The sequence below is a fragment of the Gopherus evgoodei genome, chromosome 2 (assembly GCF_007399415.2).
Source record: "Gopherus evgoodei ecotype Sinaloan lineage chromosome 2, rGopEvg1_v1.p, whole genome shotgun sequence".
Taxonomy (NCBI): Eukaryota; Metazoa; Chordata; order Testudines; family Testudinidae; genus Gopherus; species Gopherus evgoodei.
In genome coordinates this window covers 94608601-94632119 of record NC_044323.1, presented here as the reverse complement: position 1 = coordinate 94632119, position 23519 = coordinate 94608601, and the positions used below count along the sequence as shown (strand labels likewise).

The 23519-nt window shown below is 40.3% G+C and overlaps 1 protein-coding gene and 1 long non-coding RNA gene across 3 annotated transcripts in view; one reads left to right on the top strand and one right to left on the bottom strand.

The window, feature by feature from the left end:
• SUGCT (succinyl-CoA:glutarate-CoA transferase) overlaps positions 1-23519 on the bottom strand; it is a 473401-nt gene that overhangs the window by 166594 nt on the left and 283288 nt on the right. The gene's annotated exons all lie outside the window — the stretch shown is intronic.
• On the top strand, positions 12866-21550 carry LOC115646008. Its single transcript, XR_003998900.1, has 3 exons — positions 12866-12880; positions 14741-14746; positions 21440-21550. It is a non-coding gene; the product is annotated as an uncharacterized LOC115646008 (long non-coding RNA).

Here is a 23519-nt window from a genome sequence, read left to right as displayed (position 1 = left end):
AGAGACAATGAGCACCATAAAAAAAAATTGAGAAGACTGGTCTAACAAATATACCTGCCTGGAACTTTTATTCAGCTAAGACCTAAGATACTGTATTAACAATACAATGCTGTAACTTGAATCCTGTGTATGAGAGTAGCCCGCCTGTAAAATGAGGTTAACATAAAAATACTAAGTACCCAGTCTTAACTTAGTTTAAACTAAGATTCACATATTTGCTGATGTGATGAATTTTTAAGAATTTGTATTCATGTATATCTACTGTGACAAAGCTCCTCCTCTAACTTGGGCGGTCCTGTGCTTATTGGCTGATTTGCTCACCTCAGTGATCTCCCCCACAGTCTGGATCAACTCCTCCTGTATCTGATCAGGAGTTGGGAGGTTTGGAGGGAACCCGGGCCCGCCCTCTACTCCGGGTTCCAGCCCAGGGCCCTGTGGATTTGCAGCTGTCTATAGTGCCTCTTGTAACAGCTGTGTGACAGCTACACCTCCCTGGGCTACTTCCCCAAGGCCTCCTCCAAACACCTTCTTTATCCTCACCACAGGACCTTCCTCCTGGTGTCTGATAATGCTTGTACTCCTTAGTCCTCCAGCGGCACACCCTCTCACACTCAGCTCCTTGTGTCTCTTGCTCCCAGCACCTCACATGCACTTCCTCTCCTCTGGCTCCTCCCCATCTGACTGGAGAGAGCTCCTTTTAAAACCCAGGTGCCCTGATTAGCCTGCCTTGATTGGCTGCAGGTATTCTAATCAGCCTGTCTGACTTAATTGGTTCTAGCAAGTTCCTGACTACTCTAGTGCAGACCCTGCTCTGGTCAGTCAGGGAACAGAAAACTACTCACCCAGTGACCAGTATATTTGCCCTCTACCAGACTCCTGCACCCCACTGGCCTGAGTCTGTCACAGTACACTTTGCCTATGCTGTATGCTGAACCCAATCTATACATTCCCCACCCGCAGAGATCGAGTTAAAAAGGTAGCAGTGGCAGCAGCAGTAAGTGTCTTGAAATATTGTAATACTAAAGCCTATGAAAAAACTATGAAAGAGGAATCCTGGGAAAAGCAATTTGATTTGTTATTTTTAAATGCACTGTGTTGAATGAATGTTATGATAATGGTTTAATTTGTAGAAATCTTGATTGAAATCCAAGGTATCAAAAGGATTTCTAGCTTTTCAATAGTAAAAGATAAAACAAAAATGATCTTTTCCTTCACAATTGGCAGTAATAAAGTAAAATGTAGTCTACCCCATCTAGAACCCCAAGTTCCTTATTTTTAAAGAACTTAAGTGCAGGTTTTTAATGTAATAGGATAGCCATCTGTAAAGCAATTTGCAAGATTTTATCTAAGATGATTTTAAATTATGTTTAGCTTTTACATTGAAGATGAATCCCCAAGAGGAAAAAAAATTGAAGAATTAATTCTTGTTACTACTTGTTACTTGTCTAGGGTGGTCTCAGGAATGACTCCTTCAATATATAAGCTGTGTTATTCAGGCCACAATCATATCCATCTGGCACATGCAGGTAAGGGACATATGCTTAAAGTGTTATTATCATGTACTGTCTGACATCACCAACAACGGACGGGCCCTAAGTGTCATCACATATATGATTAACTGGAATTAATCAGGTCATGCTCCCCCAGAAGGAAGCTTTATACATTGCTCCTTCCAGCAGAGGGAGCATCACCACTGATATCTACTGTACAAGCTGCACCACAAAAAGCAATCCTGGCTGGAGCTGGAGCACTAGCTCAACAAACTAATACATCTTAATCTGGGTCACTGCACTGACATTCTGTCCTCTAATGCTCTATGTTCCTTTGTTGTGCAATTCCAGCTCACAATGAGGTTTCAGTCGACTTTCAGATCTCAATCATACCAGCTTTGGAAAAGGAGGGAAGGAGGAAGGAAAATGAGGGGGTTTCACTTGGGGAACAGAATGTGGCTGCTCCCAGAAAGAGGAAACATTGACTCACTTGTCTCTACTGAACACTTTGATTGCCTATGCTGTATGCTAAAACCAACATATAATTTCCCACCAAAGAGACACGTTGAAAGGGTGGCTATGGCAGCAGCACTGAAGAGGTGTGCTTCAGCTAGTCTCTGGTTCTATAAGCAGAACCCCAAAACACTGAACAGGCATCAGCAGTATAATATTAAAGTCATCAGACTGCAGCTAAGAAGTTGACCATGCCAAACTCTTTTGTATAAAAATAATCCTTAATGAGCTGGGACTATTAGAAGGAAAGGAATGGAATGGAATGTTCAACCTCTGATTAGATTCCATAAAGTCAGAGGCAGGAAAAATATCCTGAAAACTTTGATATCGGGTGGTGTATCCCAGAACTATTTTAAAGGTGTGTTTCAATTTTATCTAACGTGCATTGCTATGCCACAGTCACCACCAATCTCAAACACCCCCAGAATTCATCTTTGAAAAGCTTAAATGCAAGAGCACTAGGCTTGTGGAAAATAAAACACCTAAATGGTACTATGGTGGGTTACCTGAATGCAGTTCTTTCACTGAACACTCCTTTTAATTTCTGCATCTGCTCTGGCTTACTGGACTGAAGGAGAGACGCTGTCCTTCGCAGGAGGAGTTCCAAGGCAGAGGCCAAATTATGTAATGTCAACAAAGGATGGCAAAAATATTAACAACTTTAGTTGGACTGGACTTGAAAGACTAAAGATGGGCCAAAGCCATTGAACTGAACAGTCCATGGATTTTGAACAGTGCAAGGTTCAGAGATGTCCAGATTTGGGCCTTTAGGCCTTCATAAAGATAGGGGCTGTTTGCATAACTCAGGTCAACATCTGGATTCAGAATAACTTCATAGTGTCAGAGTGTTTGGAGCCAGAGTTTTGGTTCAGGTCCCAACTCCGTTAAAATGAGAAAGACTGTGCACTGTTTAATATGGTTACAGTGGAAATACACTTGCTTAATTATTTAAACATGATCTGGATAAAAGTCACTGTAAGTTTCAGCTCTTATGGGAGAGCATCCCACAGTGTAATACTTCTTGCCATTAGGAATTTTTACTTGACAGTCTGCCTAAATTCTTCCCTAATTATAATTCCCTAAACCACCCTAAACAATTTCTCTTGTTCCTTGATGTTTACATCCTTCAAATACTTGTGCTAAACACAGACCCTCTTAATCATCATTTGGGCAAGTATAGTATAGCAGGATTTCTAAATACTGTCTCACAAGCATTCTCAGGGCAAGCAAATACTGGCTAAGAGAGGGATACAACCTAAGTTTTGCAAGCACATAGCCAGGGAAAGCTCCCTGTCTCTAAAGAGTTTTGCTTTAGGGATGGACTAGTTGTAGAGTCTGAAGAATCAGCTCCACCACCTAGAGAATAAGCAGGGAATTCAGCCCCCTAAAGCAGCAATTTTGTGTCACCTGGCAGAGTGTAGGGTCATTTGCTTGGAGGCCTAGTGACTCTACATTTCCACTCGGCTCCTTCCTTACTTCCTTCATTCTGCAATGGAACCATGGCCCCTTCAGGTCTTTATGGCTGGTAAACTGAAAGCATCTTGGGGACATCACGGGGATTTTAAAGCTGGTTCACCTAGCAGTAACTTGAAATCCACCCAGACTACTCACCAGCTCCTCCTAGAACTTGCAAATGACTCTACCATTTACCTCCCTCCAGAGCATACCACACACGGAAGCTTCTGTAGTGTCTGTAGGCCAGAAGAGAGAGTGCAGCAGAGCTGATGCTCTCATCCCACTGGGCGCTGGAGAAATATCTGGTCATAATTTGCTATATTCTGCCTGCAAAGCAGAGGATAGAATGATGGCCAAAATGAGCGTTAATCTGAATCTTTTAAACCTGAGGGCGGCGGGTCAGGAAAACACAAAACAATTTATAGACTCTAGGATCATTTGAAAGTCTAGAGACCCCAATACCCAAATTAATTGTGTTTGTGTTTACATGTGCACGCGCACACACATTTTATGAGAACGACGTCAGTTATGATGAAAGCTGTTGGACTAGTAGCCCTGGAAATGTTTCCTCTAGCAACAGACCAGGTGTAGCACAGGCAGCAGCAGTGCAAACTCCTCAAAACTCACAGCCAGAGTGATTCAGTCCTGTCCTGGAAAAACCATTTCTAAAGGTGAGATGACATTCCACCCTACATGTTTTTTAATCATCGGGTTTAAAGTTTCTTTGCATTGCCAGTCGGTGGTTATTGTGGAGGTAACTTTTGTGATACGGACACTAGCTCACTAGAATTAAACAGAGACCATAATTTCATTTCATTTCACAATAGTCCCCAAGCATCCATCAGATAGCATACTAGGCCTGAACAAGGGGTGTCGATCTACTAGTGGGTGTCAACATATTAGGCCTGAACAAGGGGTCTCAAAGAAAACCTGCTATCCGATTATCAATCCTTTGAACTATGATGACCCCATTAAAAACAAGAAGTTAGAAAGAGGCTGCAAAGTGACATAATGTGTAGTGCTCAGTACAGGTAAAAGTACTAATCATTGTAATAGGTGAATAAATAGATTTAAGGATATTTTAAAAGTCTCTCTCTCGGCACACAAGTCAGTATCTTATGAGGGGACCGATTGCTCATGTAGGTCTGTCTTGCAACAGTTATTAACTGACCAGCCTTGCATAAAGGGGAACGTGCCTGCTTAAGAGAGTGCAGTGCACACTCCTCTCTGAAGGAGAATACGGGATACACAAAGTCGGAAATTGTGGCTGGGCCCCTCACAGGGTGTGGAAGGGACAAAGCTCCTTGTACCCTCCTTTTCTCAGACACTGATGCGGGTGCCAGTCACAATTGGCCTGTTGTACAGATGGGAAAAAAGACAAAATTATTTTAAATACAAATCAAAATGATTAAAATTTATTTTAAATACAAATGCCAAAATGAGAAACAGCTCAGATCTGCGTGTTCTACTCTGCATTAGGAATTGGTTTTCCTGAAACTAAAAGCTGGATGTTCTTAAAAACACATCATAACAAAATGACAGGAGAATAACGAGAAGTGAGAAATGAGGTAAAGTCTTGCCAGATCAGTATCTCAAACTGGCTTAGTAGAGCTCATTCTCTAACCCACATATGAATGAAAATACAGAGAAATTGCTGGGAGGAAATAGATCTCAGGAGAGGGTTATGCCTGATAAGATGACGTTTGGTCATTAGTGGCCACAGAATAAAGATTGTATGCACATGATAATATCATTTAAATATAAAGTTTAGTAGAGATACTGCTCTGGATATCTTCCTCTCAAGTATCAATTTTTCCTTCATAGAAGATAGTGAAGGGAATAATTTAAAATCTTTCAATTAAAGAAATGAGAGGTTTTTTTCTTACTGGGTAATGAAACTTTGAGTGATGTAACTTTATTTTGATGTGATCATTGCTCCAGGGAACGTGTAATTAATTGGTGAACTCTTTTAAATCATAGCAAAAGGTTTTTTGTTGATTGATTGGTTTATTATTTTGGGGGTCTCCGTTGAATAGCTTTATATTTGCAGCTATCTTATATTATGGACACATTCTGTCTTCTGCTTGGTAAATTGTCTTAAGAGAACATTGTCAAAGTACAATTATTATTTTGTATGTGTGTACTCAAACATGTGTGTGTGAATTTACCTTGAACCATTAATGATGTTTGTTTACTTTTTGCAAGTTGGCCTGTGAAACAAGACAGACCAGTTAGTTTCACTCACCAGTTAGTTATTTTCATTTTCTGGTTCTCATGCTCTGGCAAAACAAGGTTATTGTCTTTGGCTTTCCAACATTGCAGGGGAATATTTAAAGTATTTTAAAGTACCAGTTTTAATTAACTTACTTTAAAATAATGTAAACAGCAGGTGGCTAAGAATAAGGACTCCTGGGGTAAAATCCTGTCCCCAGTGAAGTCAGTACGTTTTTCTATTCCCAAATCTGCTGTGAGCAGGTTGCGTGATCTTGGACAAACTACTTAACCTTGTTAACATTTACACATTGTTCACACTATCCCTGGTACAGACATGCTGGAAAACAAGTTCCTTGCTCCAATTAGTTTACAATCTAAGGGATTTTTACAATATAATATTTTCAACACGTTGAACATCCAACAGTGCTCATCAAGGTCAGTGGGTGCTGATGAGTGCTCAGCACTTCTGACAACATTGCCAATTATTTAGATACCTAACTATGGATTGAGCAGCCAAACTTTAACCTCCTGTTTTTGAAACTCTTTGGCCCAATGAACAGCCTTCGCTAAGGCATGTCAGCCAGCAGAAGGGCTGTTTCCCCAGTCCCATGGTAACATTAGTAGCTTACCTCCATATCACACCTGATCCAGAAATTTACTCCTAATTTTTCAAAAGAACTCAGCACTCAGGAGTTCTCAGTGTGAGCAGCTTGGTGATCAGCACTTCAGCCCATAATCTCTGAGCTATACTGATGGTGATACCCAAATACACCAGTCTTCTACAAATTAATCCAGAGGACAATCTACAGGACATTTGGAGGGAGGCATTTAAAAAAATATTACACTGAAAGTGAAAACTATTTCTTACTTTTTCTATTCTGCCATAATTATTGTCTAGCTTTTGTAAACTCTCACAAACAGGCTATGTGAAACCTTTTGCTCATTCCCTTCTTTAATTACTAAAGGCAACAGTGATCAGCTTGTATCTAACTCCTAGGAAGGAGCCTAACTGAAACGTTCCACTTTGGGATCCTGAAGTTACCAATCTGAATGAGTGAAATAAGAAAAGTATTCTATGTTAACATTAATGTATTCTGCTTCCTCCCAAGAGATCTTCTGTGGATTGATATTATAAGGTTATATCAGGAGGTAAAGTCCTAAACACTCTCGCGGTTTATTAAAAAAAAATCTTATTGGATCATATTAACTTTATTCAGAAAAATGATGTAAAAACTCTAGGGATTACACAGATGCATGGAGGTTCTCTCACATAAAGCTCATATCAGATTTGCGCTAACAAAATTGAATTTCATATCTTGGACACTTATGGGTTGATTCTACATTCCCCTTCTCATGGGAATTGTCTCCTTGACCATTGCATGAGCAAGGGCTTCTTGTGTAAGAATTTGCAAGGCTGCCCATATACAATATGGTAAAATAAGTCAAACCCCAACATACATTTAACGAGAATATTAGTGGAAGTGAAGGCCAGGATGATTTTAGTATGCTTCCTAAACAAAAATAGGAATGAACCAGCAAGAAATAAAAATTCCAAGAAGAAAAGCTGAAGACAACAAGAGAGGGGATAGATAGGATTATGTATCTGACAAGGCTACTTCAACACACTATCACCCGCTGCTATTCCTCAGAAAGGGAGCACTGACCCATATTTGATAAGACTAAATTATTTCCAGTTTCCACACAGGAAATTTTGGAGACTAATGCATGTTTATAAAACAGTTACAATCCTGAGATTAACTTCAGCACCAAAGCTGGCCTAGTCAGCCCTAAAGGCTTTTAAGACCAGGCTTACCAAAAGTGATTCTGTGCGAACAGCCCTAATTTTACCTGCTAATTTCCCTTCCACAGCAACCTCCTTCACGAAAATGTTTTACTCTACAATTCACAGAAAAATAGTCTGTCTTGCTTCTTACTATTCAAAACAAAATTCTAGTGAAAATAACTGAAAGCTGGCAAAACAACATAGTTCACCAATATTAAAAGAACATCAGCACTCAGGCTTCAATGGTTGGTAGGTATTGTGGGCCAGATTCAACTTCAGGTATGTCAGTGGAAGTCTGGAGTAACTCTATCAACTTTAATGGAGTTATTCCAGCTTTGCATCAGTGTATCTGAGATCAGATTCTGACCCTGTACATTTGAGAGTTATATTAATTATAAAAATTAATGCCCATCACTATAGTGCCCATCACTATAGTTTCTAATGACTCCTGAAGAACACTGGTTGTAACCAGTCCCATTTACAATTATTAAAAGCATAATGTTGGCCCAAAACATAGGTTGTGTTGCATCTATGAAGCACAATTGTTTTGGATTGTTTGGATCATGAGGTCTCTGAGATAGCCAGATGAGAAAGAGAAATTTGCCTTTTTAACTTTCTAGGATACATCCAAGAGGAATGAGAGGATCCCCAGAAGTACTACCTCATGATGAGAAATCTAGCAATATGAGCATGGAAGTTTGTATTTTATCCAAAGTTAAAAGAATGTCATATGTCAAGTTCAGTAGGCAATTTCTGCTATGTGATGGTGTGAGGTCCTACTCAGAAGGTTCAAGGATATTGACAGAAGACAGGTACTATAGAAGTTTGGTTGCCAACACCCTTCGATGGTCACTATCATAATAATCTTTGTACAAGTATGCCTTGTGAGGTATCATTTGGAAACTCATGACTTACTGTTCAATATTGTCCTGATAAAATATGTGTGGCAACATTGTATGTAAAGTTATACAATTCAATTGTATGGTGTTTCTTAGAGATATTACAAATCTGGGGAGTGGCCAAACCAGTTCCTTGGAGACAAAACATTAGCTGATGCCTCAGCCAAATGGGCCATCAACTGTTAAATGGCTATTCATTGGCAGGAAAAAGGACATGGGCGAAAAATCTTCATCTTCACAAGAAACAACTTGGGGGCTACTGTCCAAATGGACTTTTTGTCTCCTGAAGCATAGCTGGCAATGCTTCTCAAAGAAGGGAAAGAACTATAAGAAGAGATGAGAGATGTCCCAAATCATGCCTCCCTTCCTCTTTGCCCATGGCATCGCCAATACCTGAAGAACAAAGGAAGCAGCACTGGACTCAGGGAGGGATCCTGACTGAAAGAAGTTCAGCCAGTAGGACTGCTGAAACATGGTGAGAGAAACCTTGCTTTGTAATCATTCTAGTTTGTTAGTTTAGGCATTAATTGCATTTTACTCTTATTTTTCTTGTAATCAATTCTAACTTTTATGCCTCATTACTTACATTCACTTAAAATCTATCCTTTTGTAGTTAATAAACTTGCTTTATTGTTTTATATAAACCAGTGTCTTTGGATTGAAGTGTTTGGGAGACTCCATTTGGGATAACAGGATTTGTGTATATCATTTTCTATTAATAAAATGACAGACTTTATATGAGCGTGCATTGTCCAGGAGAGAGAGCTAGGCAGTACAAGATGCACATTTCTAGGGAAAGTCTGGTACTGGGAGTTTGCTGATGATGTTCTCTAGTGTAATTCAAGAGTGGCTTGCTGTAGCACTCATACATTATAACGGGGACTAACTAACATGCTGGCAGCTGTGAGCGAGCAGACCAGGAATAGTTGCTCTCATAGCGAAGCAGTGTAAAAGGCACACCAGGTTAGAGAGGTGAGGGGACACAGCTGTTCATCAGTTCAGATTGTATCCTGGGTATGTCACACACCCCTCAACAATTTTGTCCAGAAAAGGGACATTTGAAAATGTGGAAAACATGGGAGGAGGCAGGGTGTAATTTGTGAGGTCACTGGTGTCAAATGTACATTTCTTCAAAATTTGCTAGAGAATTGCAATCTTCAGGGTGGATGGAAGATTGTCTTCTCTGAAGGATGCACTGATGATTTCAGGTATTATGAAGGCCAGAGAGTCTTTGTAAACTTTCATCAGACAATCTGGACCAGACCTTCCTCAATGCTTCCAATGCTTTTTCTCTCTGTGACTAGGCCTAAGTCAGTCAACGCAGGTGGATCTGGGATGCTAGCTTTTTGTTTCTGGTTCTTATTTCCTTAGTCCTAGCAAGATACTCTTTGTTTCTGTTCATTTGACTGGCAAAATCAGATGAAATATAAGATGTGAAGGGAGGCATTCCAGGTTCATTGATCGGTTTCTGTACAGAACTGTTTGACACATTATGGCTTAATAGCCTCAATTATGGCTTTTTAGTTAACTTATGAGTTCTAAATAAGGCTTTGTAATTGATTATAAAATGGAGTATGTATTTATTTGCAAATCATTATAACAAAGTAGGTCATTATAGCCCAGCCAACAAGTATATCCTAGACTCTCAGGCAAATGCTACATTCTTGATTGACTTCCACCATCTTTTTTTTAATTAAAAAAAACAAACAACAAACAAGGAACCAAATACAAAGAAATGCTAAAGGTACAACACAGACAAATGGCTGACCCTGAGCCCTTAACTCACAATGCCCTACTTTTTTTCTCCTAGTGGAATGAGCTAAGGAAGGAATTAATTTAACTGTACATTTTCTGCCTTTTGTTGGTCAAAGTCTTATGGTTCCTTAAATATGGAGAGTGATGGATGGGGGGTGAATGTAATAGTTAATAATAATGGATTTTCCACTAAATGCAATGACCACGGCTAAACGGATTGCCTTGTGGTAACCTTTTCTTTTCCATCAGCTCATTTAACTACAACAGTCTGAAAATTAGCTATGTACTTGTGTGCGTTTATACACAGCACAGTGTTCACAATTATTTGTACCATCATAGATTTATTTTCAAGCCAGAAATAACGTTAGCTTTCTGATGCAGAAATAAGAGTTTCTCCAGTTGATGTGAATTATTTATTTTAATACAGGATACTAAATCATGCTATAGGACATGGCAGTCATCAGTTGAGAGATCCTTATTATGTACTGGAAAAGCCAAACTAATAATATTTACTAATACTCTATAACGTAATGAATAATGATTACACAAGACAAGTATTCTGCGTTCAACCAAAGTGAAAACCAGAATCAACTGAATGAAATCCAACCATTCAGAGTTAATGCACAGATTTTGACCAACTTTTCTTGTATGACAAAATAAATAAGACACTCAAAGTCACTTCTGAAACTCCTAGCCACCGACTCTCTACTTTTTCATAGATTCCAAGGCAGAAGGGACCGCTGTGATCATCTAGTCTGACCTCCTGTCTAACACAAGCCGTAGAACTTCCCCAAACTAATTCTTAAAGCATATCTTTTAAAAGATCATCCAATCTTGATCTTTTTTAAAAAAAATTAATCTATCCATGCTAAAAAATACCCTTATATTTGAGCCTTTGCTTCACTCTATGATTGTCATACTTACAAAAAAGGCTCAGCCCATTTCATATTTACAAGGTGTTCTTTGCCTGCACTCCCTGAGGCACATGCTTAACACAAGCTGTGAAGGACAGCAGACTGTTTCTCAAATTAGGACAACATCAGGGCTTGGATGTTTCTGCTTATTTTCCCTTAACCCAAGGAACTGACTTCCCTTCATAGATTAGGCTCTTTATGTCATTAGCTAAGTCTCAATCACGCCTGAAGACTCACTTCTTTGGGACTGTATTTTCATATCCTGTTTGGTTTAATTTTTTACATTTTTTTGTAAAGTACTACAAGATGTTTGCAAGAAGGGCACTCAATAAATGGGAGTGTCTCAGATATATATTACATAGAGCATAAATACAGCCACTCATGTACCCACACATGCAAATTCATATGCACATACAAACACATTCTACATTTCATGTAAATAATGGAGAAACATTTCTACTCAGAAAAATTACCAATCATACTATAAATAGCTTTTGCAATTCCCAGCTATTTCTCTGTTGTAAAACCCCTAATCTTTCCAGATGGAAGTATGAGGGTGAGGAGGAGGGAGAAATGGGGCTCTTTTAAAGAAACCAGCTCCACAAACTCATAAACAGAGAAGATAAAAGTGTTTAATTCAACACAGAGACAGTATTTTCAAGTGAAAAAAGCATCCTGGCAAGAAAGAAGTCTCCAGTGCCTCAAATTCTCACAAGACAATAACCATCAGATCCTGAGCTACTTCTTATAAGCACAATTTCCTTATTGTGAGCAGCTGTACATTGGTCAGCATTGCACAATTGGCCAGGTGCATTAAGAAGCGAGAGAATGAGAAGGAAAAGGGATTTTGCCTTCCTCTGAAGCATTAGATGGACTAATAATTTGCTCCAATACAGCAGTTATGGGCCTATATCCTTGGCTACATTTGAATTGTTCAAAGGTGGCTTTAAGCCACCTGTATGCCACCCACAATCCTGGGCAATCTGTGCATGATCCTTAGAGCTACTTTAATTTGTGCCTAGTTGTTTATGGTACCAAGCAACCATTCTGGAAGTTGGGGATCACTAAGATGTAGGGACACATTTTCTTTCCAGCCACCTAAAACATTCCCTCATGCCTGGGAAGTCTTCGTTGAGCCAGATCCACAGGCTTTCCATCTGCTTTGGAAAGCTGGAATCTGGCTTCTTATGTTCAAAACAAACATGATCATTAATACTAAAATGGATAAATAAGTTATCTTAGGTTAAAAAAACTGTTTTAAAGTCCATGATCAGATTTTTGGTGAATTTTATTTCCAAGTCTTTTGTGCAATATTTAACAAAAGATTACATGTGACAGCATCCAAGGAAAAGATGGTTGCAAGGGTTAGTAGAAAGCAAAAATACCAGATATTTCAATATTCACTCTCTCTGCAATATAATACAAAATCAATTAGAATTTAATTTTTTCCATGCTGGTTAAAGAGGAAAAATGGGCCCCTTTTTACAACAATTTTGCCAACGTACATGAATTTTCAAATAAAAATGCATCCTTTCTCATTGGGAGAGCCTTTGACAGATGATTACTTCTGCCTCAAAATCAAAATCTTTTTGATTTGAAAACAGCCGACTTGTTGAAATTACAAATAAACTGAAACATAAATGATGCAAAATTAAGCACAAGGAAATGAAACATTTTGACACACAAGTCTATGAAATAAAAATGAAGTTGACACAGCTCTAGGGTTTGCTATACAAACCTTAGAATTGTCAGGGCCTGAATGTAGGAAATGAATTTTAAACCTTCCTTCTCCCTATTGATTACACTTAATATTAATTTCTGTGGGATTATTTTGTGTCAGAGATAATGGAGATGTATGTTTAGAACTCAATGAGTTGTTACATGAATGATATACTAACTAGACAACCGTACTGATTTCATCACAACTGTACTCATTGAGCAAGGCAGAGAAAGAATGAGATAACATATGGAGTGGGTATGGACAGAAGTCCCATGCATGGAGGTTTCCAAGAATGGAGCATTCAGATGACAAACTTCCTTACATACATACATACATATTTTAGATCTGTTCTATTGCTTTGATCATTACTGAAAATATGGATACATACATTAGGATTTGGCAGTTAACTGCTGTCCCATCCTATAAATGAGAGTACATAATTTATCAGGTTCTATTAATATATTTAAGAAGTCTGAATTAAAACCTGACCCTTGAGGAACAATATATCAATGATAAAACAACCACCCTCTTCTTCTCTCTTTGATCCCTCAAGTCAAACATGTAAAGGACAAAATGTCTAAATAAACCTGTAATCGGAGGAGAATCAGTATGTCCTGATACCTTCCGATTTTTATTGGGGCTTTGGACAATTTCCTCTTGTTTGAATTTCCCTGGTTGTATTTTGTTTCTAAATCCTCTTATAGGCATGTTTAAACAACAGACTCCCACTGCTATTACTGAATGATTAATGACTCTGTCTGTGTTCAAGAAATCCCAAACAGTGATTCACTGGTGATGATAACCAATAAAAAAACTGCTAACAAGGAATTTGTACTTTTTAGAAGTAGATAAATATCTGACAGTTATTCTTCTGAGAAAAATAAATGTACTGGTGAGTATTTCCTTGCTGTAATATTTGTGTCCACTGCAAATGATGGGCCAAATTAATCCCTAAATACAATGAAGTTACACCAGGAATGATTTTGGCCCACTGCCCTAAGACAAATTAAACATTTGACCAACATTTTCCAACCTGAGGGACTAGAGTTAGGCTCCTGAATTAATATTTAGGCACTTAAACAAAAATTGCCTGATTTTCAGAAGTATCAAGCACAAATCCCATGTAAATTACTGTTCAGCACTTCTGAAATAGAGACTAATTTTATTATAGGACCTAAATATGGACTTATTAGCCTAACTTTAGACATCCAGGTTTAAATATTTTGAATTTTATCTTTATTTCAGACACATTGCACCTGATTCTGATCTCACACTAACTTTCCTGGCTCAGTCCCCCTCTGTGGACAGATGCCAGTCTGCCGTGAGTGGATCCAACCACTGAATCCCATGGGCTTCTAAGCCTCCTGGGTCTGGATAATGACTAATCACTGTTCCTAGCTCTGGGTCTCTCAGGCACACTCCTAGGTGAAAAGTGTGTGTTTGACACCCTTTTTGGGCAGCAGGACCCTGCAGTCCAGCTGCCTACACCCCAGAACCAGCATCTCAGTTCTCCTGAGCCACCTGTTGCTTATACACGCTCCCTTGGAGTTCCACTTTGCTGTGGGAGCTCTGAGCTTCTCGATTAACTCCTTCAGAAACAACATAGCAGGCAAAGAAGGAACACAGGCGTAGCAAAGGAATTTCTTAACCACAGGAACTTTACTCATAAAGAGCACTAGAAAGTCACAGATCTTTGGAAAACAAACAGTCCTGAACACAGTCCATCCCCACCCCGGAGTCCGATTTCACCCCTTCTGTGAGTCCTGGGTTTGGTCAGTGTCCTTAGGGTAGGCAACTCTTCCTGCCGTCTCTCTTCTCCAGCCTCTTCTTCTGACATGTGGCAATGGACCTTTCAAAGAGAGCATTACCACTGAAATACAGTTTCTGACATCTTTCGGCATATGCCATGTTGAGACACTCCAGTTCCTGTGCCCATTCAGGCTCCCGTGTCAAGAGTTAATTGTTCTTGTGGATTGATCTGTATTTGAGAGACAGAGTTGATGGTCTTGGATTGCTCTGTGCCAACTTCTCAGACTCAGTCATTCAAGCCCCTACTGCAGAATGGATGCTTTAAACCACAGCAGAGATTGCAGCACAACATGAAAATCACGCTCCAAAATGAAGGCTACAATATAAAGCATGGAGACCCTGAAATAAAATGGACTTCACACATTGACACAGACATGTCTCCCCAATTGGTCATAAGGTTCAAAGCATAGTTACCATTCTTACGTCTGCAACCATACTATTTTGCCAGTCTTCCACAAGAAAACATTTTTGTATTTAAAAATAATACTTTTTGTACAAGCGGGTAGCCAGCCACAAACAAATATAGTATGTGAAGTACATATGGATGGCTGCTCAGTTCAATCTGTAAGCAAATCAAACATGCCTGTAAAGAGTTCTCCAACAGTCCAAGGAAGATAGACAATGCTTGTGGGGGATTCAATACCTAGAAAATCAAAAGAACTTTCTGCAAGGCAGAAAACAGGACAGTGCATTATCTGAAGAAGAAGAATGTCCAAGCAATCTTCTCTGAGATCCTTCCTGTCCCATGAGCAAAGGAAGACAGAAGGCAGAAGATTCTGGAAGTGAATCACTGGCTAGGTAGGTGGTCTGAGTGGACAGTTTTGGTTTTGTGGCCATTGGGTGACCTTTTATAGAGAGAGGAGACTGCATAGTTTGGATGGCCTCCACCTCTGCAGAAGGGGGACCAATCTTCTCAAAGATAGGCTGCCTAGAATAGTCAGGAAGGGGTTAAACTAATAGCAAAAGGGGAAGGTAAAAAGAGGGAAGATATGAACATTCAGTTAGCAAATCAAGATGTTGAGAATAAAATAATCAAGGAAACAAAGGACATAAAGAGAAGAAATGCTTGAATTGCCTATTCACCAATTCTAAGAGCCTGAGTAACCACAAGAGGAATTTGAATTGCTCATTTATGTGCATAAATGCAATATAGTTAGTATGACTGAATCTGGCAGGATGATTTGCACAACTGGAATGCAAAAATTCATGATTATTACCTATTTAGGAGGATCAAGCAGGGAAAAGGAGTCGAGGAGTGGCACTCTATGTTAAAATTGGCATTACCTGATTCCAAATCACTGATAACACTGCTCTACATCCAAAATGTTTCTGAAATAAATGTAGTCCAACTTTACTAATTCTAGGTCACTGAGAATGAAAATGATGCTTAAAATTGTTGATTGGCTCTAGTTTTCAAGATATGCTATTGAGTCAGTATATACGCCCTTGACTTGGGAATGGTGGAGGATAAGTGAGTTATAAAGGGAAGGGATCTCAATTTAAACCAGAAATGACTAAAACACATCTTTGACTGGATCTATGAATAAATCTACGACTGGGTTTGGACAGTACTTGCTTTTTAGGCAAAACAATGAATGATGCAATCTGAAGCTGGTATTGCGTCATACATGATATGAATTGCATGTTATTCCTAGAAGTCATGGATGATGCAATCCACTCATCACTCTGCTGAACAAATTGCCCTAGATCAGCTCTAGAAATCATACAGTGTCGTGCTCTCTTATTTGTCAGTGTTTGATTTTGCAAAGGGACACATTTCTGTTTAGCCAAAGTGAGCAGAGATGCCTCGTACTTATGTGAACAGTGCAGATGACTTCTGCTATGTTTGTGGTGAAGTGACTTTTGCATCACAAAAGCGCAGTATAACCACTATGGTTAAGAACGCCTATCACCTTTCTTTTGGCTGCAAAATTGGAGATCAGGACAAGAGGTGGGCCCCACACATATGCTGCAACACTTGTGCAACAAATCTTCACCAGTGGTTGAACAGGAAAAGGAAATCTATGCTTTTTGCAGTGCCAATGATTTGGAGAGAGCCAAGAGATCATACCACCAATTGTTACTTCTGCATGGTGCCTCCAGTTGGGAAAGGTGTGTCAAAGAAGAAAAAGTGGACTGTGCATTATCCAAACATTCCATCAGCTATACGCCTAGTACCCCACGGAGAAGGACTGCCGGTTCCTGATGCACCAGAATCCTTCTCACTTGAGTCAGACGAGGAAGAGGAAGAGGATGAAACTTCTGGTCCTGAACCATCAATGTCACAGGACCCACATTTTCCCCCATCCTCCTCCTCTGAACCACACCTCATAACACAAGGTGAACTGAATGATCTTGTCAGGGATTTGGAACTAATCAAGAGTAAGGCAGAGCTGTTGGGCTCCAGACTACAGCAGTGGAATCTCCTGGCAGGCTATCAGGGCAAATGGAGCCCATCAATGCTTGCAGACTACTGCTGGACAGTGACAAGAGAAGCTCCATTTAATGAATACAAGAGACAAGCCAAGAAGCGCCGAGTAGACACTGAATAGGACTAAACTATATGCAAAATAGTTTTTTGCCTTTTGTTTCATAATAAATTTTATTTATGTAACCCTTTTGCTGATTTTTAAAGTGTCACATAAACAGGACAGGTGAAATATTATCATGTAAAGCAACCATAAACACATGAAAAGACCTACGTTTACAATTTATGAATAAAACTCTACTATCTACACAATATACATAGACATAAAATGTAAAAATTTAAATATCTTAGAAACAGTAGCCAATCAGTTGTTTTAATTGTCATATTTGAATTCAGCACATCAAAATACATAATAAAAAACACATTTTATCTCTGAAGCAGACGACTTCTCAAAAATTGTAGACCAGTGTAACTTGGAAGAAAATTATCTTAGCACATTGATTCATAAGCATTCAATAGATAAAGCACAAGATAGGGTATTAGTTGGTGTCTGCTGCAGACTACTAAAAACACACAAGAGAACAGGATGATCTCTTCCTTACACACCTAAAATGTGTAGGAAAAACAAGCTGCATGGTTATGGGGGACTTCAATTTGAATGACACATGCTGGAGGTCTCATGCTGCCAGTACTAAAACATCTCTGAAATGTAACATTATAGATGACAATTTCCTAACTCAAAAAGTGCTATAGCCAACATGGGAAAATTAGACCTTGTCCTAAAAGATAAAGAGGAAGTGATCACAGAACAAAAAATTAAAGGTAGCCTAGCTGAAAGTGATCATGACTTGAGCACATTTATAATGTAAAAGCATAATAAAGTCCAGACCCATAAATATACTTGGTGCTTTAAAATGGCCAGTTTCACAAAGCTGAAAACAATTATGAGACAATCAGCTGGGAGGAAAAATTTAATCAGAAAAATGTGAATGCTAATTGGGAATCTTTTCAGAACACTTTGGGAATCATTTAAGAACACCCTACGAGGGTTCAAAAAGCCACAATCTCAGAATCAAGAAAGAAGGCAGTACTGGTTAAAAAACCAATCTGATTTAGAGGGGAAGTGAAGGCAGCTGTAAAAATAAAAAAAAAAATGTAACAAATGGAAGAAAGGAGAAGTTGATAGCAAAAAATATAAATCAGAAGTTAGGAACTGTAGAAAATTGATAAGCGAAGCAAAGGGCACAAGGAGAAATCTATGGCCAGCCAAACAAAGAACAATGAGTTTTTTAAATATATTAGGAAAAAAAGAATCCTGATAATGGTACTGGTCAATTATAGATGGCAATGGAAGAATTATCAACAATAATTTATACAAAAGAAAATGCATTAAATGAATATTATTGTTCGGTATTTGGGAGGAAAGCAAATAATAAAGTCTCATAATACAATTACAATGACACTCTTTCCATTCCACTTATATTGCTGGAGGATGTTAAACAGAATCTACTAATGTCAGACATTTTCAAATCAGCAAGTCCAGATCACTTGCATACTAGAGTTTTACAAGCTGGCTGTGGAGCTTGCTGGATTATGAATTCTGAATTTTAATAAGCCTTAGAACACTGGGGAAGTTCCAGAAGACTAGAAGAAAACTAATGGTCTGCCAATTTTTAAAAAGGGTGAACAGAATGACTTAAGTAATTATAGGTCTGTCAACCTGACACTGATCCAGGGCAAGATAATGGAGCAGCTGATATGGGATTCAATTAATAAAGAATGAAAGAAGGGTAATGTGATTAATGTTGTGATGGGTTCCCCCCAGGGTTCCACCTTGAACTGGGATACCACTGAGCCCTCTGACTCACCAGCCTGGGCTCCCTCTTATACTGTGCTGCTGTGATAAGCTGCAGATCCACTCCTAATCCTACATACTTCCACCAGCATTCACACAGGTAGGGACACACCCAGCTGCAGTTACATGCAGGCTGACCAGCCACTGCATGAATCAACAATAGAGATACTATAGCCAAAATAACCACCAGCTTCCCAGCCTAGGACCCCAGAACTGTACCACCCTGCCCTGGTCAAAACGCCAACCAGTATGGATTTATTATCCAATTTCTTTCTCTCTGAATGTGGAGAGGGAATGCAACAGCCTTTTCCCCTTGAACTAAGATTTCCAAGCACTTCATTCAAACTCACTGGTTTAGATAAAACAAAAACATAGAACAAGTTTATTACCTACAGAAAGATAGATTTTAAATTATTATAAGTGTCTGTCACGGAGAGGGCAATGGAAAGAAGAATTGTGTGAATTTCAGTCCGTGACCAAGTCCCCAATGAAGTGATGAGACAGCAGAGTGAAGGGTAGGACGTCATTAAGAGCAGGCATAGTAAAATGCAATGGGTCGGGCATGTAGTGAGGCTCACTGACAATCAATGGACTGAGCTGTCACCAAGTGGTAAGAACGAGAACTGAAATGATCACTCGGCTGACCTCCAAAGAGATGGGAAGATTTATCATGAAAACACATGGCCGCACATGGAGAAGGAAGGCCAAGATACAAGAAGAATGGAAGACGTGTTGTGATCGACGCAATCTATATGATGGCTGAAGGACTGATCAATCAAGGTCATAGCAAACAGATCAAAGTAGCTTACCTAATAAACAAACAAAAACACAAACTAAGCTTAATGTACTAGAAGGATAGGATTTGAATTAACAATCTCTCACCCTGACTGACGATACAAGCAGGCTTGCAGATTCTCAAGGCACAAGTTGCACTTGCTTTGCAGCCTGGGATCCCCACCCTTGTTCCAAGTCCTTTTCATTAGGAGCTTCTCTCAGGTGTTCAGTTGTGGGGGAGTGAAGAACAACCAATGATGTAACTCCCTGCCTTATACAGCTTTAGCATATGGCAGGAACCCTTTGTTTCAAACTTGGTTCCCAGACCAGTTTGTGGAAAAATACAGACATCCCAAAATGGAGTCCCGAGTCATGTGGCCTGGTCACATGCCCTTGTATACTTTGCTGAGTCATGGCAGCCATTACTTACAGGCTGTTTGGAGCATTCTCAGGAAGGCTTACCAGATGGGGGATAAGCCCTTCCTAAGGCCTATTGTTTTTTCCTAATGACCCATAACCATGAACAGGCCCTTCACGGCGACTATCTAGACTGGAAGCATTTTGCCTAGTGGGAGTCACCCAGGTGTGACTACAATACATGTGAAATACAGATATATAGTCAATATTCAAAAATTCAGATACAAAAATGATACATGCATACAAATAAGATAAACATATTCAGCAAACCATAACTTTTCTAATATCATAATCGTACAACTATGAAGAATATGGGGTGCAGCGTCACATAAGGATTTATGGAAAATAGATCCCGTCAAACCAATTAGATATCTTTTTTTGACAAAATTACAAGCTTGGTTGGTAAAAGTAATTACAGTTTTGTAATAAAATAGTTACACTTCTGTAAGGCATTTGACTTGGTACCACACAACATTTTGGTTAAAATAATAGAATGATATAAAATCAACATGGCACACATTAAATGGATACAAAACTAACTGATAGGTCTCAAAATGTAACTGTAAAGGGGGAGTCATCACTAAGCAAGTGTTTCCAGAGGGGTCCCGTAGGTATTGGTTCTCAGCCCTATGCTATTTAATATTTTTATCAATGACCTGGAAGAAAACAAAAAATCATCATCGATAAAAGTTTGCAAATGACCCCAAAATGTGGGGGGGGGAGATTTTTGATAAATAACGAAGAGGACGGGTCACTGATTCAAAGCGTTCTGGAAGACTTGGATTCAAACAAACAATATGCACTTTAATGCAGCTAAATGAGAATGTCTACATACAGGAATTATGAATGTAGGCCATACTTACAGGACAGCATACTCTATGCGGGGAAGCAGTGACTCTGAAAAAAATTGGAGGGGTCGTGGTGGATAATCATTTGATCATGAGCTCTCAATGCGGCGCTGTGATCAAAACAATTAATGTGATCATGGAATGCATGAAGAGGAGAATCTCAAGTAGGGGTAGAGTGGTTATTTAACCTCTCTATTTGGCACTGGTGTGACTACTGCTGGAATACTGTGCCTAGTTCTAGCCCTGGTTTACACTACGAGTTTAGGTCCAATTTAGCAGCGTTAATCCTGCACCCATCCACAAGACAAAGCCGTTATTTTTGACTTAAAGGGAAGTTAAAATGGATTTCAGTACTCCTCCTCCGACAAGGGGATTAGCACTGAAATCGACTTTGCCAGGTTGAATTTGGGGTAGCGTAGTTGCAATTCGACGGTATTGGCCTCCGGGAGCTATCCCAGAGTGCTCCATTGTGACTGCTCTGGACCGTGCTCCCAACTCTGATGCACTGGCCAGGTAGACAGGAAACAGCCCGCAAACTTTTGAATCTCATTTCCTGTTTGGCCAGTGTGGCGATCTGCAGCTGAGTGCAGATCTCATGAGCATAGGTGACCATGATGGAGTCCCAGAATCGCAAAAGAGCCCCAGCATGGACCAAACAGGAGGTATGGGATCTGATCGCTGTATGGGGAGAAGAATCCATGCTATCAGAACTCCGTTCCAAAAGATGAAATGCCCAAACATTTGAAAAAATCTCAAAGGGCATGATGGACAGAGGCTATAACAGGGACCCGCAGCAGTGCCGCGTGAAACTTAAGTAGCTGAGGCAAGCCTACCAAAAAACCAGAGAGACAAACAGCTGCTCCAGGTCAGAGCCCCAGACATGCTGCTTCTATGATGAGCTGCATGCCATTCTTGGTGGTGCAGCCACCAGTACCCCACCCCTGTACTTTGACTCTGTCAATGGAGTAGCATGCAACAGGGATGCAGGTTTTGGGGATGAGGAAGATGAGGAGGAGGAGGTTTAAGATAGCTCACAGCAAGGAAGTGGAGAAACCGTTTCCCCTGACAGCCAGGAACTGTTTCTCACCCAGGACCTGGAGTCAGTACCCCCTGAACCCACCCAAGGCTGCCTCCTGGACCCACAAGGTGGAGAAAGGACCTCTGGTGAGTGTACCTTTGTAAATATTATACATGGTTTAAAAGCAAGTGTGTTTAATGATTAATTTGCCCTGGCATTCGCGGCCAGTACAGCTACTGGAAAAGTCTGTTAACGTGTCTAGGGATGGAGCGGAAATCCTCCAGGGACATCTCCATAAAACTCTCCTGGATGTACTCCCAAAGCCTTTGCAAAAGGTTTCTGGGGAGGGCAGCCTTATTCGGTCCTCTATGGTAGGACACTTTACCACGCCAGGCCAATAGCACGTAGTTGGGAATCATTGCATAACAAAGCATGGCAGCGTATGGTCCCGGTGTTTGCTGGCATTCAAACAGCATCTGTTCTTTATTTCTCTGTGTTATCCTCAAGAAAGTGATATCATTCCTGGATACTTGGTTGAAATAAGGTGATTTTATTAAGAGGACATTCAGAGGTGCCCATTCCTGCTGGGCTGTTTGCCTGTGGCTGAACAGAAATGTTCCCCATTGTTAGGGAGGGGTGATGCGATCATCCCAGAGAACTGGGTGTGTTGGGGAGTGGGGTTTAGTTGGGTTTGTGCTGCATGTTAACCCGAAAACTGCAGCCCCTCCTCCTTTTAAATGGCCAACCCATTTTAAATGGCCAACCCAGCGGCTGCTTGGTATGGGAAATGAGGGTGCTGCTGTTTGAAACCATTCCCACATTATGAAGCTTACAGAAGTCAGAAGACTGTGTCTAACCATGGCTGCCTGGAAGCCAAATTCTGTTGCCCAGCCCTGCATGAAAGATCTCTCACACCAAACCGACATGCCCTCAATAAGATGCAAAATGCGACCTTGTACCAAAAGCACATGTGCTATGTAATGTCAACAGCAAGGTTTACCATGAAAGAGTCTACCTATTGTTCTCTAACTACCACTCTCTCTTTCTTTCCTCCACCAGCTGCAAAGGTTTCAATGCTCACACTATCTTCTCCTTCCCAGAGGCTAGTGAAGATTAGAAGGTGAAAAACCACACTCGTGATGAAATGTTCTCTGAGCTCATGCAGTCCTCCCACACTGAAAGAGCCCAGCAGAATGCGTGGAGGCAGACAATGTCAGAGTGCAGGAAAGCACAATATGAACGCGAGGATGTGACGGACTGAAGATAATAAGTGGCAGGCTGAAGAAGATAGGTGGCATCAGCTTGGTGACAGAAGGCAAGAGGCAATGCTGAGGCTACCGGAGGAACAAACTGATATGCTTCAGCGTATAGCTGAGGTTCAGGAAAGGCAGTTTGGGCACAGACCGCCGCTACAGCCCCTGTGTAACCAACCGCCCTCCTCCCAGGCCTTCTCACCCAGATGCCCAAGAACGAGGTGGGGGAACCTCCGGACACCCAACCACTCCACCCCAGAGGACTGTCCAAGCAACAGAAAGCTGGCATTCAATAAGTTTTAAAGTGTAGTGTGGCCTTGTCCTTCCCTCCTCCCCTACCCCTCCCGGGCTACCTTGGCAGTTATCCCCCTATT